Source organism: Coffea arabica, chromosome 11e (assembly GCF_036785885.1).
Source record: "Coffea arabica cultivar ET-39 chromosome 11e, Coffea Arabica ET-39 HiFi, whole genome shotgun sequence".
Taxonomy (NCBI): domain Eukaryota; kingdom Viridiplantae; phylum Streptophyta; class Magnoliopsida; order Gentianales; family Rubiaceae; genus Coffea; species Coffea arabica.
Genome location: NC_092331.1, coordinates 40,065,882 through 40,083,491, shown reverse-complemented (window position 1 = coordinate 40,083,491; position 17,610 = coordinate 40,065,882). Strand labels below are relative to the sequence as shown.

Below are 17,610 nucleotides of genomic sequence, written 5' to 3'. Positions count from 1 at the left end.
GACGCTTAAAATGAATTTCGGTCTAGAAAAGCCACACTGCTTCGCAGGACGGGGTAGTTTAAAAGAATAACGCGAAAGGAACATGGCGGGTGCGATCATACCAGCACTAATGCACCGGATCCCATCAGAACTCCGAAGTTAAGCGTGCTTGGGCGAGAGTAGTACTAGGATGGGTGACCCCCTGGGAAGTCCTCGTGTTGCACCCCTCTCTTTTTTGTTTCGAAATCCAAATTTCCTATTCGTTCTTTATCCTGTAGTAATTTAGCTCCGTCGGAACGATTGCTTAATATTTTGCTTCTTGTCGAAGCGTGAAGGAGGATCTGAAGGCGCGAGACAAATCAGGAACGGTACGGCTCGATCAAAGCCCGGATCGTCGCTCAAATTTGTCGGCGCAAATGTATCACCGCAACTAGGGGTGGCAATTTTCGACACGACACGAACCTAACACGAAATTAATGGGTTTGGGTTGAGGTTTCGGGAATTCGGGTCAGAATCGGGTTGGACCCGATGAACCCGAAAAGAAAACCGGTCGATTTCGGGTCAACCCGTGGTGACCTGATATGACCCGATATGACCCGTTTACGAATTAAAAATAATTTAATAAACATAAAAATAATTTTATCTAACTAAACTAAGTTATTCTTTTTTTCAAAGGCATTAATTACTTAATCCTAAACGAATTTATTTAATTTGTGTGAAGTTGAAATTATTATACTTGGACAAATAATATATTATATTATTTTTCACTTTTGTATTGTTTTAATTTATTTTATATTTTGCTTGGGATAAAACACTTTTACGGTGTTTAATTTATTTTAGATTTGATTTGGAATCATTTATTTAAATTTTTATTACTTGATTATGTAATTAGTTTTGTGAGAAATTGATTTTATTAGAAATTACAGTGATAAATTAATAAATTAAAATTAAGTTTCGGGTCATTTCGGGTCGACCCGCCGCCCCGTAAACCTGAAATTTTCGGGTCCGGGTCAGCATACCTGACCCGTCACGGGTTGGCGGGTCGGGGTTCGGGTCAACAGATTTTCTGGCGGGTCTGTTGACCCGAACCCGACCCGCCAACCTGATTTGGACCCGAATTGCCACCCCTAACTGCAAGCGTGAAGGATTGATTTCATGATAATTTAGAGTTGCGGGATGAGGGAAAAAAACAGGGTGCAAATCAATAACAAAAAAATATATAAAGTAAATAAATAAAAGGATAAGAGGAAAATGCTTGAATTGACGCTTAAAATGAATTTCGGTCTAGAAAAGCCACACTGCTTCGCAGGACGGGGTAGTTTAAAAGAATAACGCGAAAGGAACATGGCGGGTGCGATCATACCAGCACTAATGCACCGGATCCCATCAGAACTCCGAAGTTAAGCGTGCTTGGGCGAGAGTAGTACTAGGATGGGTGACCCCCTGGGAAGTCCTCGTGTTGCACCCCTCTCTTTTTTGTTTCGAAATCCAAATTTCCTATTCGTTCTTTATCCTGTAGTAATTTAGCTCCGTCGGAACGATTGCTTAATATTTTGCTTCTTGTCGAAGCGTGAAGGAGGATCTGAAGGCGCGAGACAAATCAGGAACGGTACGGCTCGATCAAAGCCCGGATCGTCGCTCAAATTTGTCGGCGCAAATGTATCACCGCAACTAGGGGTGGCAATTTTCGACACGACACGAACCTAACACGAAATTAATGGGTTTGGGTTGAGGTTTCGGGAATTCGGGTCAGAATCGGGTTGGACCCGATGAACCCGAAAAGAAAACCGGTCGATTTCGGGTCAACCCGTGGTGACCTGATATGACCCGATATGACCCGTTTACGAATTAAAAATAATTTAATAAACATAAAAATAATTTTATCTAACTAAACTAAGTTATTCTTTTTTTCAAAGGCATTAATTACTTAATCCTAAACGAATTTATTTAATTTGTGTGAAGTTGAAATTATTATACTTGGACAAATAATATATTATATTATTTTTCACTTTTGTATTGTTTTAATTTATTTTATATTTTGCTTGGGATAAAACACTTTTACGGTGTTTAATTTATTTTAGATTTGATTTGGAATCATTTATTTAAATTTTTATTACTTGATTATGTAATTAGTTTTGTGAGAAATTGATTTTATTAGAAATTACAGTGATAAATTAATAAATTAAAATTAAGTTTCGGGTCATTTCGGGTCGACCCGCCGCCCCGTAAACCTGAAATTTTCGGGTCCGGGTCAGCATACCTGACCCGTCACGGGTTGGCGGGTCGGGGTTCGGGTCAACAGATTTTCTGGCGGGTCTGTTGACCCGAACCCGACCCGCCAACCTGATTTGGACCCGAATTGCCACCCCTAACTGCAAGCGTGAAGGATTGATTTCATGATAATTTAGAGTTGCGGGATGAGGGAAAAAAACAGGGTGCAAATCAATAACAAAAAAATATATAAAGTAAATAAATAAAAGGATAAGAGGAAAATGCTTGAATTGACGCTTAAAATGAATTTCGGTCTAGAAAAGCCACACTGCTTCGCAGGACGGGGTAGTTTAAAAGAATAACGCGAAAGGAACATGGCGGGTGCGATCATACCAGCACTAATGCACCGGATCCCATCAGAACTCCGAAGTTAAGCGTGCTTGGGCGAGAGTAGTACTAGGATGGGTGACCCCCTGGGAAGTCCTCGTGTTGCACCCCTCTCTTTTTTGTTTCGAAATCCAAATTTCCTATTCGTTCTTTATCCTGTAGTAATTTAGCTCCGTCGGAACGATTGCTTAATATTTTGCTTCTTGTCGAAGCGTGAAGGAGGATCTGAAGGCGCGAGACAAATCAGGAACGGTACGGCTCGATCAAAGCCCGGATCGTCGCTCAAATTTGTCGGCGCAAATGTATCACCGCAACTAGGGGTGGCAATTTTCGACACGACACGAACCTAACACGAAATTAATGGGTTTGGGTTGAGGTTTCGGGAATTCGGGTCAGAATCGGGTTGGACCCGATGAACCCGAAAAGAAAACCGGTCGATTTCGGGTCAACCCGTGGTGACCTGATATGACCCGATATGACCCGTTTACGAATTAAAAATAATTTAATAAACATAAAAATAATTTTATCTAACTAAACTAAGTTATTCTTTTTTTCAAAGGCATTAATTACTTAATCCTAAACGAATTTATTTAATTTGTGTGAAGTTGAAATTATTATACTTGGACAAATAATATATTATATTATTTTTCACTTTTGTATTGTTTTAATTTATTTTATATTTTGCTTGGGATAAAACACTTTTACGGTGTTTAATTTATTTTAGATTTGATTTGGAATCATTTATTTAAATTTTTATTACTTGATTATGTAATTAGTTTTGTGAGAAATTGATTTTATTAGAAATTACAGTGATAAATTAATAAATTAAAATTAAGTTTCGGGTCATTTCGGGTCGACCCGCCGCCCCGTAAACCTGAAATTTTCGGGTCCGGGTCAGCATACCTGACCCGTCACGGGTTGGCGGGTCGGGGTTCGGGTCAACAGATTTTCTGGCGGGTCTGTTGACCCGAACCCGACCCGCCAACCTGATTTGGACCCGAATTGCCACCCCTAACTGCAAGCGTGAAGGATTGATTTCATGATAATTTAGAGTTGCGGGATGAGGGAAAAAAACAGGGTGCAAATCAATAACAAAAAAATATATAAAGTAAATAAATAAAAGGATAAGAGGAAAATGCTTGAATTGACGCTTAAAATGAATTTCGGTCTAGAAAAGCCACACTGCTTCGCAGGACGGGGTAGTTTAAAAGAATAACGCGAAAGGAACATGGCGGGTGCGATCATACCAGCACTAATGCACCGGATCCCATCAGAACTCCGAAGTTAAGCGTGCTTGGGCGAGAGTAGTACTAGGATGGGTGACCCCCTGGGAAGTCCTCGTGTTGCACCCCTCTCTTTTTTGTTTCGAAATCCAAATTTCCTATTCGTTCTTTATCCTGTAGTAATTTAGCTCCGTCGGAACGATTGCTTAATATTTTGCTTCTTGTCGAAGCGTGAAGGAGGATCTGAAGGCGCGAGACAAATCAGGAACGGTACGGCTCGATCAAAGCCCGGATCGTCGCTCAAATTTGTCGGCGCAAATGTATCACCGCAACTAGGGGTGGCAATTTTCGACACGACACGAACCTAACACGAAATTAATGGGTTTGGGTTGAGGTTTCGGGAATTCGGGTCAGAATCGGGTTGGACCCGATGAACCCGAAAAGAAAACCGGTCGATTTCGGGTCAACCCGTGGTGACCTGATATGACCCGATATGACCCGTTTACGAATTAAAAATAATTTAATAAACATAAAAATAATTTTATCTAACTAAACTAAGTTATTCTTTTTTTCAAAGGCATTAATTACTTAATCCTAAACGAATTTATTTAATTTGTGTGAAGTTGAAATTATTATACTTGGACAAATAATATATTATATTATTTTTCACTTTTGTATTGTTTTAATTTATTTTATATTTTGCTTGGGATAAAACACTTTTACGGTGTTTAATTTATTTTAGATTTGATTTGGAATCATTTATTTAAATTTTTATTACTTGATTATGTAATTAGTTTTGTGAGAAATTGATTTTATTAGAAATTACAGTGATAAATTAATAAATTAAAATTAAGTTTCGGGTCATTTCGGGTCGACCCGCCGCCCCGTAAACCTGAAATTTTCGGGTCCGGGTCAGCATACCTGACCCGTCACGGGTTGGCGGGTCGGGGTTCGGGTCAACAGATTTTCTGGCGGGTCTGTTGACCCGAACCCGACCCGCCAACCTGATTTGGACCCGAATTGCCACCCCTAACTGCAAGCGTGAAGGATTGATTTCATGATAATTTAGAGTTGCGGGATGAGGGAAAAAAACAGGGTGCAAATCAATAACAAAAAAATATATAAAGTAAATAAATAAAAGGATAAGAGGAAAATGCTTGAATTGACGCTTAAAATGAATTTCGGTCTAGAAAAGCCACACTGCTTCGCAGGACGGGGTAGTTTAAAAGAATAACGCGAAAGGAACATGGCGGGTGCGATCATACCAGCACTAATGCACCGGATCCCATCAGAACTCCGAAGTTAAGCGTGCTTGGGCGAGAGTAGTACTAGGATGGGTGACCCCCTGGGAAGTCCTCGTGTTGCACCCCTCTCTTTTTTGTTTCGAAATCCAAATTTCCTATTCGTTCTTTATCCTGTAGTAATTTAGCTCCGTCGGAACGATTGCTTAATATTTTGCTTCTTGTCGAAGCGTGAAGGAGGATCTGAAGGCGCGAGACAAATCAGGAACGGTACGGCTCGATCAAAGCCCGGATCGTCGCTCAAATTTGTCGGCGCAAATGTATCACCGCAACTAGGGGTGGCAATTTTCGACACGACACGAACCTAACACGAAATTAATGGGTTTGGGTTGAGGTTTCGGGAATTCGGGTCAGAATCGGGTTGGACCCGATGAACCCGAAAAGAAAACCGGTCGATTTCGGGTCAACCCGTGGTGACCTGATATGACCCGATATGACCCGTTTACGAATTAAAAATAATTTAATAAACATAAAAATAATTTTATCTAACTAAACTAAGTTATTCTTTTTTTCAAAGGCATTAATTACTTAATCCTAAACGAATTTATTTAATTTGTGTGAAGTTGAAATTATTATACTTGGACAAATAATATATTATATTATTTTTCACTTTTGTATTGTTTTAATTTATTTTATATTTTGCTTGGGATAAAACACTTTTACGGTGTTTAATTTATTTTAGATTTGATTTGGAATCATTTATTTAAATTTTTATTACTTGATTATGTAATTAGTTTTGTGAGAAATTGATTTTATTAGAAATTACAGTGATAAATTAATAAATTAAAATTAAGTTTCGGGTCATTTCGGGTCGACCCGCCGCCCCGTAAACCTGAAATTTTCGGGTCCGGGTCAGCATACCTGACCCGTCACGGGTTGGCGGGTCGGGGTTCGGGTCAACAGATTTTCTGGCGGGTCTGTTGACCCGAACCCGACCCGCCAACCTGATTTGGACCCGAATTGCCACCCCTAACTGCAAGCGTGAAGGATTGATTTCATGATAATTTAGAGTTGCGGGATGAGGGAAAAAAACAGGGTGCAAATCAATAACAAAAAAATATATAAAGTAAATAAATAAAAGGATAAGAGGAAAATGCTTGAATTGACGCTTAAAATGAATTTCGGTCTAGAAAAGCCACACTGCTTCGCAGGACGGGGTAGTTTAAAAGAATAACGCGAAAGGAACATGGCGGGTGCGATCATACCAGCACTAATGCACCGGATCCCATCAGAACTCCGAAGTTAAGCGTGCTTGGGCGAGAGTAGTACTAGGATGGGTGACCCCCTGGGAAGTCCTCGTGTTGCACCCCTCTCTTTTTTGTTTCGAAATCCAAATTTCCTATTCGTTCTTTATCCTGTAGTAATTTAGCTCCGTCGGAACGATTGCTTAATATTTTGCTTCTTGTCGAAGCGTGAAGGAGGATCTGAAGGCGCGAGACAAATCAGGAACGGTACGGCTCGATCAAAGCCCGGATCGTCGCTCAAATTTGTCGGCGCAAATGTATCACCGCAACTAGGGGTGGCAATTTTCGACACGACACGAACCTAACACGAAATTAATGGGTTTGGGTTGAGGTTTCGGGAATTCGGGTCAGAATCGGGTTGGACCCGATGAACCCGAAAAGAAAACCGGTCGATTTCGGGTCAACCCGTGGTGACCTGATATGACCCGATATGACCCGTTTACGAATTAAAAATAATTTAATAAACATAAAAATAATTTTATCTAACTAAACTAAGTTATTCTTTTTTTCAAAGGCATTAATTACTTAATCCTAAACGAATTTATTTAATTTGTGTGAAGTTGAAATTATTATACTTGGACAAATAATATATTATATTATTTTTCACTTTTGTATTGTTTTAATTTATTTTATATTTTGCTTGGGATAAAACACTTTTACGGTGTTTAATTTATTTTAGATTTGATTTGGAATCATTTATTTAAATTTTTATTACTTGATTATGTAATTAGTTTTGTGAGAAATTGATTTTATTAGAAATTACAGTGATAAATTAATAAATTAAAATTAAGTTTCGGGTCATTTCGGGTCGACCCGCCGCCCCGTAAACCTGAAATTTTCGGGTCCGGGTCAGCATACCTGACCCGTCACGGGTTGGCGGGTCGGGGTTCGGGTCAACAGATTTTCTGGCGGGTCTGTTGACCCGAACCCGACCCGCCAACCTGATTTGGACCCGAATTGCCACCCCTAACTGCAAGCGTGAAGGATTGATTTCATGATAATTTAGAGTTGCGGGATGAGGGAAAAAAACAGGGTGCAAATCAATAACAAAAAAATATATAAAGTAAATAAATAAAAGGATAAGAGGAAAATGCTTGAATTGACGCTTAAAATGAATTTCGGTCTAGAAAAGCCACACTGCTTCGCAGGACGGGGTAGTTTAAAAGAATAACGCGAAAGGAACATGGCGGGTGCGATCATACCAGCACTAATGCACCGGATCCCATCAGAACTCCGAAGTTAAGCGTGCTTGGGCGAGAGTAGTACTAGGATGGGTGACCCCCTGGGAAGTCCTCGTGTTGCACCCCTCTCTTTTTTGTTTCGAAATCCAAATTTCCTATTCGTTCTTTATCCTGTAGTAATTTAGCTCCGTCGGAACGATTGCTTAATATTTTGCTTCTTGTCGAAGCGTGAAGGAGGATCTGAAGGCGCGAGACAAATCAGGAACGGTACGGCTCGATCAAAGCCCGGATCGTCGCTCAAATTTGTCGGCGCAAATGTATCACCGCAACTAGGGGTGGCAATTTTCGACACGACACGAACCTAACACGAAATTAATGGGTTTGGGTTGAGGTTTCGGGAATTCGGGTCAGAATCGGGTTGGACCCGATGAACCCGAAAAGAAAACCGGTCGATTTCGGGTCAACCCGTGGTGACCTGATATGACCCGATATGACCCGTTTACGAATTAAAAATAATTTAATAAACATAAAAATAATTTTATCTAACTAAACTAAGTTATTCTTTTTTTCAAAGGCATTAATTACTTAATCCTAAACGAATTTATTTAATTTGTGTGAAGTTGAAATTATTATACTTGGACAAATAATATATTATATTATTTTTCACTTTTGTATTGTTTTAATTTATTTTATATTTTGCTTGGGATAAAACACTTTTACGGTGTTTAATTTATTTTAGATTTGATTTGGAATCATTTATTTAAATTTTTATTACTTGATTATGTAATTAGTTTTGTGAGAAATTGATTTTATTAGAAATTACAGTGATAAATTAATAAATTAAAATTAAGTTTCGGGTCATTTCGGGTCGACCCGCCGCCCCGTAAACCTGAAATTTTCGGGTCCGGGTCAGCATACCTGACCCGTCACGGGTTGGCGGGTCGGGGTTCGGGTCAACAGATTTTCTGGCGGGTCTGTTGACCCGAACCCGACCCGCCAACCTGATTTGGACCCGAATTGCCACCCCTAACTGCAAGCGTGAAGGATTGATTTCATGATAATTTAGAGTTGCGGGATGAGGGAAAAAAACAGGGTGCAAATCAATAACAAAAAAATATATAAAGTAAATAAATAAAAGGATAAGAGGAAAATGCTTGAATTGACGCTTAAAATGAATTTCGGTCTAGAAAAGCCACACTGCTTCGCAGGACGGGGTAGTTTAAAAGAATAACGCGAAAGGAACATGGCGGGTGCGATCATACCAGCACTAATGCACCGGATCCCATCAGAACTCCGAAGTTAAGCGTGCTTGGGCGAGAGTAGTACTAGGATGGGTGACCCCCTGGGAAGTCCTCGTGTTGCACCCCTCTCTTTTTTGTTTCGAAATCCAAATTTCCTATTCGTTCTTTATCCTGTAGTAATTTAGCTCCGTCGGAACGATTGCTTAATATTTTGCTTCTTGTCGAAGCGTGAAGGAGGATCTGAAGGCGCGAGACAAATCAGGAACGGTACGGCTCGATCAAAGCCCGGATCGTCGCTCAAATTTGTCGGCGCAAATGTATCACCGCAACTAGGGGTGGCAATTTTCGACACGACACGAACCTAACACGAAATTAATGGGTTTGGGTTGAGGTTTCGGGAATTCGGGTCAGAATCGGGTTGGACCCGATGAACCCGAAAAGAAAACCGGTCGATTTCGGGTCAACCCGTGGTGACCTGATATGACCCGATATGACCCGTTTACGAATTAAAAATAATTTAATAAACATAAAAATAATTTTATCTAACTAAACTAAGTTATTCTTTTTTTCAAAGGCATTAATTACTTAATCCTAAACGAATTTATTTAATTTGTGTGAAGTTGAAATTATTATACTTGGACAAATAATATATTATATTATTTTTCACTTTTGTATTGTTTTAATTTATTTTATATTTTGCTTGGGATAAAACACTTTTACGGTGTTTAATTTATTTTAGATTTGATTTGGAATCATTTATTTAAATTTTTATTACTTGATTATGTAATTAGTTTTGTGAGAAATTGATTTTATTAGAAATTACAGTGATAAATTAATAAATTAAAATTAAGTTTCGGGTCATTTCGGGTCGACCCGCCGCCCCGTAAACCTGAAATTTTCGGGTCCGGGTCAGCATACCTGACCCGTCACGGGTTGGCGGGTCGGGGTTCGGGTCAACAGATTTTCTGGCGGGTCTGTTGACCCGAACCCGACCCGCCAACCTGATTTGGACCCGAATTGCCACCCCTAACTGCAAGCGTGAAGGATTGATTTCATGATAATTTAGAGTTGCGGGATGAGGGAAAAAAACAGGGTGCAAATCAATAACAAAAAAATATATAAAGTAAATAAATAAAAGGATAAGAGGAAAATGCTTGAATTGACGCTTAAAATGAATTTCGGTCTAGAAAAGCCACACTGCTTCGCAGGACGGGGTAGTTTAAAAGAATAACGCGAAAGGAACATGGCGGGTGCGATCATACCAGCACTAATGCACCGGATCCCATCAGAACTCCGAAGTTAAGCGTGCTTGGGCGAGAGTAGTACTAGGATGGGTGACCCCCTGGGAAGTCCTCGTGTTGCACCCCTCTCTTTTTTGTTTCGAAATCCAAATTTCCTATTCGTTCTTTATCCTGTAGTAATTTAGCTCCGTCGGAACGATTGCTTAATATTTTGCTTCTTGTCGAAGCGTGAAGGAGGATCTGAAGGCGCGAGACAAATCAGGAACGGTACGGCTCGATCAAAGCCCGGATCGTCGCTCAAATTTGTCGGCGCAAATGTATCACCGCAACTAGGGGTGGCAATTTTCGACACGACACGAACCTAACACGAAATTAATGGGTTTGGGTTGAGGTTTCGGGAATTCGGGTCAGAATCGGGTTGGACCCGATGAACCCGAAAAGAAAACCGGTCGATTTCGGGTCAACCCGTGGTGACCTGATATGACCCGATATGACCCGTTTACGAATTAAAAATAATTTAATAAACATAAAAATAATTTTATCTAACTAAACTAAGTTATTCTTTTTTTCAAAGGCATTAATTACTTAATCCTAAACGAATTTATTTAATTTGTGTGAAGTTGAAATTATTATACTTGGACAAATAATATATTATATTATTTTTCACTTTTGTATTGTTTTAATTTATTTTATATTTTGCTTGGGATAAAACACTTTTACGGTGTTTAATTTATTTTAGATTTGATTTGGAATCATTTATTTAAATTTTTATTACTTGATTATGTAATTAGTTTTGTGAGAAATTGATTTTATTAGAAATTACAGTGATAAATTAATAAATTAAAATTAAGTTTCGGGTCATTTCGGGTCGACCCGCCGCCCCGTAAACCTGAAATTTTCGGGTCCGGGTCAGCATACCTGACCCGTCACGGGTTGGCGGGTCGGGGTTCGGGTCAACAGATTTTCTGGCGGGTCTGTTGACCCGAACCCGACCCGCCAACCTGATTTGGACCCGAATTGCCACCCCTAACTGCAAGCGTGAAGGATTGATTTCATGATAATTTAGAGTTGCGGGATGAGGGAAAAAAACAGGGTGCAAATCAATAACAAAAAAATATATAAAGTAAATAAATAAAAGGATAAGAGGAAAATGCTTGAATTGACGCTTAAAATGAATTTCGGTCTAGAAAAGCCACACTGCTTCGCAGGACGGGGTAGTTTAAAAGAATAACGCGAAAGGAACATGGCGGGTGCGATCATACCAGCACTAATGCACCGGATCCCATCAGAACTCCGAAGTTAAGCGTGCTTGGGCGAGAGTAGTACTAGGATGGGTGACCCCCTGGGAAGTCCTCGTGTTGCACCCCTCTCTTTTTTGTTTCGAAATCCAAATTTCCTATTCGTTCTTTATCCTGTAGTAATTTAGCTCCGTCGGAACGATTGCTTAATATTTTGCTTCTTGTCGAAGCGTGAAGGAGGATCTGAAGGCGCGAGACAAATCAGGAACGGTACGGCTCGATCAAAGCCCGGATCGTCGCTCAAATTTGTCGGCGCAAATGTATCACCGCAACTAGGGGTGGCAATTTTCGACACGACACGAACCTAACACGAAATTAATGGGTTTGGGTTGAGGTGTGAAGTTGAAATTATTATACTTGGACAAATAATATATTATATTATTTTTCACTTTTGTATTGTTTTAATTTATTTTATATTTTGCTTGGGATAAAACACTTTTACGGTGTTTAATTTATTTTAGATTTGATTTGGAATCATTTATTTAAATTTTTATTACTTGATTATGTAATTAGTTTTGTGAGAAATTGATTTTATTAGAAATTACAGTGATAAATTAATAAATTAAAATTAAGTTTCGGGTCATTTCGGGTCGACCCGCCGCCCCGTAAACCTGAAATTTTCGGGTCCGGGTCAGCATACCTGACCCGTCACGGGTTGGCGGGTCGGGGTTCGGGTCAACAGATTTTCTGGCGGGTCTGTTGACCCGAACCCGACCCGCCAACCTGATTTGGACCCGAATTGCCACCCCTAACTGCAAGCGTGAAGGATTGATTTCATGATAATTTAGAGTTGCGGGATGAGGGAAAAAAACAGGGTGCAAATCAATAACAAAAAAATATATAAAGTAAATAAATAAAAGGATAAGAGGAAAATGCTTGAATTGACGCTTAAAATGAATTTCGGTCTAGAAAAGCCACACTGCTTCGCAGGACGGGGTAGTTTAAAAGAATAACGCGAAAGGAACATGGCGGGTGCGATCATACCAGCACTAATGCACCGGATCCCATCAGAACTCCGAAGTTAAGCGTGCTTGGGCGAGAGTAGTACTAGGATGGGTGACCCCCTGGGAAGTCCTCGTGTTGCACCCCTCTCTTTTTTGTTTCGAAATCCAAATTTCCTATTCGTTCTTTATCCTGTAGTAATTTAGCTCCGTCGGAACGATTGCTTAATATTTTGCTTCTTGTCGAAGCGTGAAGGAGGATCTGAAGGCGCGAGACAAATCAGGAACGGTACGGCTCGATCAAAGCCCGGATCGTCGCTCAAATTTGTCGGCGCAAATGTATCACCGCAACTAGGGGTGGCAATTTTCGACACGACACGAACCTAACACGAAATTAATGGGTTTGGGTTGAGGTTTCGGGAATTCGGGTCAGAATCGGGTTGGACCCGATGAACCCGAAAAGAAAACCGGTCGATTTCGGGTCAACCCGTGGTGACCTGATATGACCCGATATGACCCGTTTACGAATTAAAAATAATTTAATAAACATAAAAATAATTTTATCTAACTAAACTAAGTTATTCTTTTTTTCAAAGGCATTAATTACTTAATCCTAAACGAATTTATTTAATTTGTGTGAAGTTGAAATTATTATACTTGGACAAATAATATATTATATTATTTTTCACTTTTGTATTGTTTTAATTTATTTTATATTTTGCTTGGGATAAAACACTTTTACGGTGTTTAATTTATTTTAGATTTGATTTGGAATCATTTATTTAAATTTTTATTACTTGATTATGTAATTAGTTTTGTGAGAAATTGATTTTATTAGAAATTACAGTGATAAATTAATAAATTAAAATTAAGTTTCGAATAAAAGGATAAGAGGAAAATGCTTGAATTGACGCTTAAAATGAATTTCGGTCTAGAAAAGCCACACTGCTTCGCAGGACGGGGTAGTTTAAAAGAATAACGCGAAAGGAACATGGCGGGTGCGATCATACCAGCACTAATGCACCGGATCCCATCAGAACTCCGAAGTTAAGCGTGCTTGGGCGAGAGTAGTACTAGGATGGGTGACCCCCTGGGAAGTCCTCGTGTTGCACCCCTCTCTTTTTTGTTTCGAAATCCAAATTTCCTATTCGTTCTTTATCCTGTAGTAATTTAGCTCCGTCGGAACGATTGCTTAATATTTTGCTTCTTGTCGAAGCGTGAAGGAGGATCTGAAGGCGCGAGACAAATCAGGAACGGTACGGCTCGATCAAAGCCCGGATCGTCGCTCAAATTTGTCGGCGCAAATGTATCACCGCAACTAGGGGTGGCAATTTTCGACACGACACGAACCTAACACGAAATTAATGGGTTTGGGTTGAGGTTTCGGGAATTCGGGTCAGAATCGGGTTGGACCCGATGAACCCGAAAAGAAAACCGGTCGATTTCGGGTCAACCCGTGGTGACCTGATATGACCCGATATGACCCGTTTACGAATTAAAAATAATTTAATAAACATAAAAATAATTTTATCTAACTAAACTAAGTTATTCTTTTTTTCAAAGGCATTAATTACTTAATCCTAAACGAATTTATTTAATTTGTGTGAAGTTGAAATTATTATACTTGGACAAATAATATATTATATTATTTTTCACTTTTGTATTGTTTTAATTTATTTTATATTTTGCTTGGGATAAAACACTTTTACGGTGTTTAATTTATTTTAGATTTGATTTGGAATCATTTATTTAAATTTTTATTACTTGATTATGTAATTAGTTTTGTGAGAAATTGATTTTATTAGAAATTACAGTGATAAATTAATAAATTAAAATTAAGTTTCGGGTCATTTCGGGTCGACCCGCCGCCCCGTAAACCTGAAATTTTCGGGTCCGGGTCAGCATACCTGACCCGTCACGGGTTGGCGGGTCGGGGTTCGGGTCAACAGATTTTCTGGCGGGTCTGTTGACCCGAACCCGACCCGCCAACCTGATTTGGACCCGAATTGCCACCCCTAACTGCAAGCGTGAAGGATTGATTTCATGATAATTTAGAGTTGCGGGATGAGGGAAAAAAACAGGGTGCAAATCAATAACAAAAAAATATATAAAGTAAATAAATAAAAGGATAAGAGGAAAATGCTTGAATTGACGCTTAAAATGAATTTCGGTCTAGAAAAGCCACACTGCTTCGCAGGACGGGGTAGTTTAAAAGAATAACGCGAAAGGAACATGGCGGGTGCGATCATACCAGCACTAATGCACCGGATCCCATCAGAACTCCGAAGTTAAGCGTGCTTGGGCGAGAGTAGTACTAGGATGGGTGACCCCCTGGGAAGTCCTCGTGTTGCACCCCTCTCTTTTTTGTTTCGAAATCCAAATTTCCTATTCGTTCTTTATCCTGTAGTAATTTAGCTCCGTCGGAACGATTGCTTAATATTTTGCTTCTTGTCGAAGCGTGAAGGAGGATCTGAAGGCGCGAGACAAATCAGGAACGGTACGGCTCGACCAAAGCCCGGATCGTCGCTCAAATTTGTCGGCGCAAATGTATCACCGCAACTAGGGGTGGCAATTTTTGACACGACCTGAAAACACGACACGAGCATAACACGAAATTAATGGGTTTGGGTTGAGGTTTCGGGAATTCGGGTCAGAATCGGGTTGGACCCGATGAACCCGAAAAGAAAACCGGTCGATTTCGGGTCAACCCGTGGTGACCTGATATGACCCGATATGACCCGTTTACGAGTTAAAAATAATTTAATAAACATAAAAATAATTTTATCTAACTAAACTAAGTTATTCTTTTTTTCAAAGGCATTAATTACTTAATCCTAAACGAATTTATTTAATTTGTGTGAAGTTGAAATTATTATACTTGGACAAATAATATATTATATTATTTTTCACTTTTATATTGTTTTAATTTATTTTATATTTTGCTTGGGATAAAACACTTTTACGGTGTTTAATTTATTTTAGATTTGATTTGGAATCATTTATTTAAATTTTTATTACTTGATTATGTAATTAGTTTTGTGAGAAATTGATTTTATTAGAAATTACAGTGATAAATTAATAAATTAAAATTAAGTTTCGGGTCATTTCGGGTCGACCCGCCGCCCCGTAAACCTGAAATTTTCGGGTTCGGGTCAGCATACCTGACCCGTCACGGGTTGGCGGGTCGGGGTTCGGGTCAACAGATTTTCTGGCGGGTCTGTTGACCCGAACCCGACCCGCCAACCTGATTTGGACCCGAATTGCCACCCCTAACTGCAAGCGTGAAGGATTGATTTCATGATAATTTAGAGTTGCGGGATGAGGGAAAAAAACAGGGTGCAAATCAATAACAAAAAAATATATAAAGTAAATAAATAAAAGGATAAGAGGAAAATGCTTGAATTGACGCTTAAAATGAATTTCGGTCTAGAAAAGCCACACTGCTTCGCAGGACGGGGTAGTTTAAAAGAATAACGCTCGGGAATTCGGGTCAGAATCGGGTTGGACCCGATGAACCCGAAAAGAAAACCGGTCGATTTCGGGTCAACCCGTGGTGACCTGATATGACCCGATATGACCCGTTTACGAATTAAAAATAATTTAATAAACATAAAAATAATTTTATCTAACTAAACTAAGTTATTCTTTTTTTCAAAGGCATTAATTACTTAATCCTAAACGAATTTATTTAATTTGTGTGAAGCTGAAATTATTATACTTGGACAAATAATATATTATATTATTTTTCACTTTTGTATTGTTTTAATTTATTTTATATTTTGCTTGGGATAAAACACTTTTACGGTGTTTAATTTATTTTAGATTTTATTTGGAATCATTTATTTAAATTTTTATTACTTGATTATGTAATTAGTTTTGTGAGAAATTGATTTTATTAGAAATTACAGTGATAAATTAATAAATTAAAATTAAGTTTCGGGTCATTTCGGGTCGACCCGCCGCCCCGTAAACCTGAAATTTTCGGGTTCGGGTCAGCATACCTGACCCGTCACGGGTTGGCGGGTCGGGGTTCGGGTCAACAGATTTTCTGGCGGGTCTGTTGACCCGAACCCGACCCGCCAACCTGATTTGGACCCGAATTGCCACCCCTAACTGCAAGCGTGAAGGATTGATTTCATGATAATTTAGAGTTGCGGGATGAGGGAAAAAAACAGGGTGCAAATCAATAACAAAAAAATATATAAAGTAAATAAATAAAAGGATAAGAGGAAAATGCTTGAATTGACGCTTAAAATGAATTTCGGTCTAGAAAAGCCACACTGCTTCGCAGGACGGGGTAGTTTAAAAGAATAACGCGAAAGGAACATGGCGGGTGCGATCATACCAGCACTAATGCACCGGATCCCATCAGAACTCCGAAGTTAAGCGTGCTTGGGCGAGAGTAGTACTAGGATGGGTGACCCCCTGGGAAGTCCTCGTGTTGCACCCCTCTCTTTTTTGTTTCGAAATCCAAATTTCCTATTCGTTCTTTATCCTGTAGTAATTTAGCTCCGTCGGAACGATTGCTTAATATTTTGCTTCTTGTCGAAGCGTGAAGGAGGATCTGAAGGCGCGAGACAAATCAGGAACGGTACGGCTCGATCAAAGCCCGGATCGTCGCTCAAATTTGTCGGCGCAAATGTATCACCGCAACTAGGGGTGGCAATTTTCGACACGACACGAACCTAACACGAAATTAATGGGTTTGGGTTGAGGTTTCGGGAATTCGGGTCAGAATCGGGTTGGACCCGATGAACCCGAAAAGAAAACCGGTCGATTTCGGGTCAACCCGTGGTGACCTGATATGACCCGATATGACCCGTTTACGAATTAAAAATAATTTAATAAACATAAAAATAATTTTATCTAACTAAACTAAGTTATTCTTTTTTTCAAAGGCATTAATTACTTAATCCTAAACGAATTTATTTAATTTGTGTGAAGTTGAAATTATTATACTTGGACAAATAATATATTATATTATTTTTCACTTTTGTATTGTTTTAATTTATTTTATATTTTGCTTGGGATAAAACACTTTTACGGTGTTTAATTTATTTTAGATTTGATTTGGAATCATTTATTTAAATTTTTATTACTTGATTATGTAATTAGTTTTGTGAGAAATTGATTTTATTAGAAATTACAGTGATAAATTAATAAATTAAAATTAAGTTTCGGGTCATTTCGGGTCGACCCGCCGCCCCGTAAACCTGAAATTTTCGGGTTCGGGTCAGCATACCTGACCCGTCACGGGTTGGCGGGTCGGGGTTCGGGTCAACAGATTTTCTGGCGGGTCTGTTGACCCGAACCCGACCCGCCAACCTGATTTGGACCCGAATTGCCACCCCTAACTGCAAGCG

At 39.3% G+C, this 17,610-nt stretch overlaps 14 non-coding genes across 14 annotated transcripts; all 14 read left to right on the top strand.

The window, feature by feature from the left end:
• Positions 1 to 87: 87 nt before the first annotated feature.
• Positions 88 to 206, top strand: LOC140027374 (5S ribosomal RNA). The gene has a single exon (XR_011831321.1). It is a non-coding gene; the product is annotated as a 5S ribosomal RNA (ribosomal RNA).
• A 1,122-nt stretch (positions 207 to 1,328) lies between these two features.
• Positions 1,329 to 1,447, top strand: LOC140027373 (5S ribosomal RNA). Its single transcript, XR_011831320.1, has one exon. It is a non-coding gene; the product is annotated as a 5S ribosomal RNA (ribosomal RNA).
• A 1,122-nt stretch (positions 1,448 to 2,569) lies between these two features.
• On the top strand, positions 2,570 to 2,688 carry LOC140027371 (5S ribosomal RNA). Its single transcript, XR_011831318.1, has one exon. It is a non-coding gene; the product is annotated as a 5S ribosomal RNA (ribosomal RNA).
• Positions 2,689 to 3,810: 1,122 nt separating this feature from the next.
• On the top strand, positions 3,811 to 3,929 carry LOC140027370 (5S ribosomal RNA). Its single transcript, XR_011831317.1, has one exon. It is a non-coding gene; the product is annotated as a 5S ribosomal RNA (ribosomal RNA).
• Positions 3,930 to 5,051: 1,122 nt separating this feature from the next.
• Positions 5,052 to 5,170, top strand: LOC140027369 (5S ribosomal RNA). The gene has a single exon (XR_011831316.1). It is a non-coding gene; the product is annotated as a 5S ribosomal RNA (ribosomal RNA).
• Positions 5,171 to 6,292: 1,122 nt separating this feature from the next.
• Positions 6,293 to 6,411, top strand: LOC140027368 (5S ribosomal RNA). The gene has a single exon (XR_011831315.1). It is a non-coding gene; the product is annotated as a 5S ribosomal RNA (ribosomal RNA).
• Positions 6,412 to 7,533: 1,122 nt separating this feature from the next.
• On the top strand, positions 7,534 to 7,652 carry LOC140027367 (5S ribosomal RNA). Its single transcript, XR_011831314.1, has one exon. It is a non-coding gene; the product is annotated as a 5S ribosomal RNA (ribosomal RNA).
• A 1,122-nt stretch (positions 7,653 to 8,774) lies between these two features.
• LOC140027366 (5S ribosomal RNA) lies at positions 8,775 to 8,893 on the top strand. The gene has a single exon (XR_011831313.1). It is a non-coding gene; the product is annotated as a 5S ribosomal RNA (ribosomal RNA).
• A 1,122-nt stretch (positions 8,894 to 10,015) lies between these two features.
• LOC140027365 (5S ribosomal RNA) lies at positions 10,016 to 10,134 on the top strand. Its single transcript, XR_011831312.1, has one exon. It is a non-coding gene; the product is annotated as a 5S ribosomal RNA (ribosomal RNA).
• Positions 10,135 to 11,256: 1,122 nt separating this feature from the next.
• Positions 11,257 to 11,375, top strand: LOC140027364 (5S ribosomal RNA). Its single transcript, XR_011831311.1, has one exon. It is a non-coding gene; the product is annotated as a 5S ribosomal RNA (ribosomal RNA).
• Positions 11,376 to 12,276: 901 nt separating this feature from the next.
• Positions 12,277 to 12,395, top strand: LOC140027363 (5S ribosomal RNA). The gene has a single exon (XR_011831310.1). It is a non-coding gene; the product is annotated as a 5S ribosomal RNA (ribosomal RNA).
• An 848-nt stretch (positions 12,396 to 13,243) lies between these two features.
• Positions 13,244 to 13,362, top strand: LOC140027362 (5S ribosomal RNA). Its single transcript, XR_011831309.1, has one exon. It is a non-coding gene; the product is annotated as a 5S ribosomal RNA (ribosomal RNA).
• Positions 13,363 to 14,484: 1,122 nt separating this feature from the next.
• Positions 14,485 to 14,603, top strand: LOC140027360 (5S ribosomal RNA). Its single transcript, XR_011831307.1, has one exon. It is a non-coding gene; the product is annotated as a 5S ribosomal RNA (ribosomal RNA).
• A 1,975-nt stretch (positions 14,604 to 16,578) lies between these two features.
• Positions 16,579 to 16,697, top strand: LOC140027359 (5S ribosomal RNA). The gene has a single exon (XR_011831306.1). It is a non-coding gene; the product is annotated as a 5S ribosomal RNA (ribosomal RNA).
• The last annotated feature ends 913 nt before the right edge of the window (positions 16,698 to 17,610 follow it).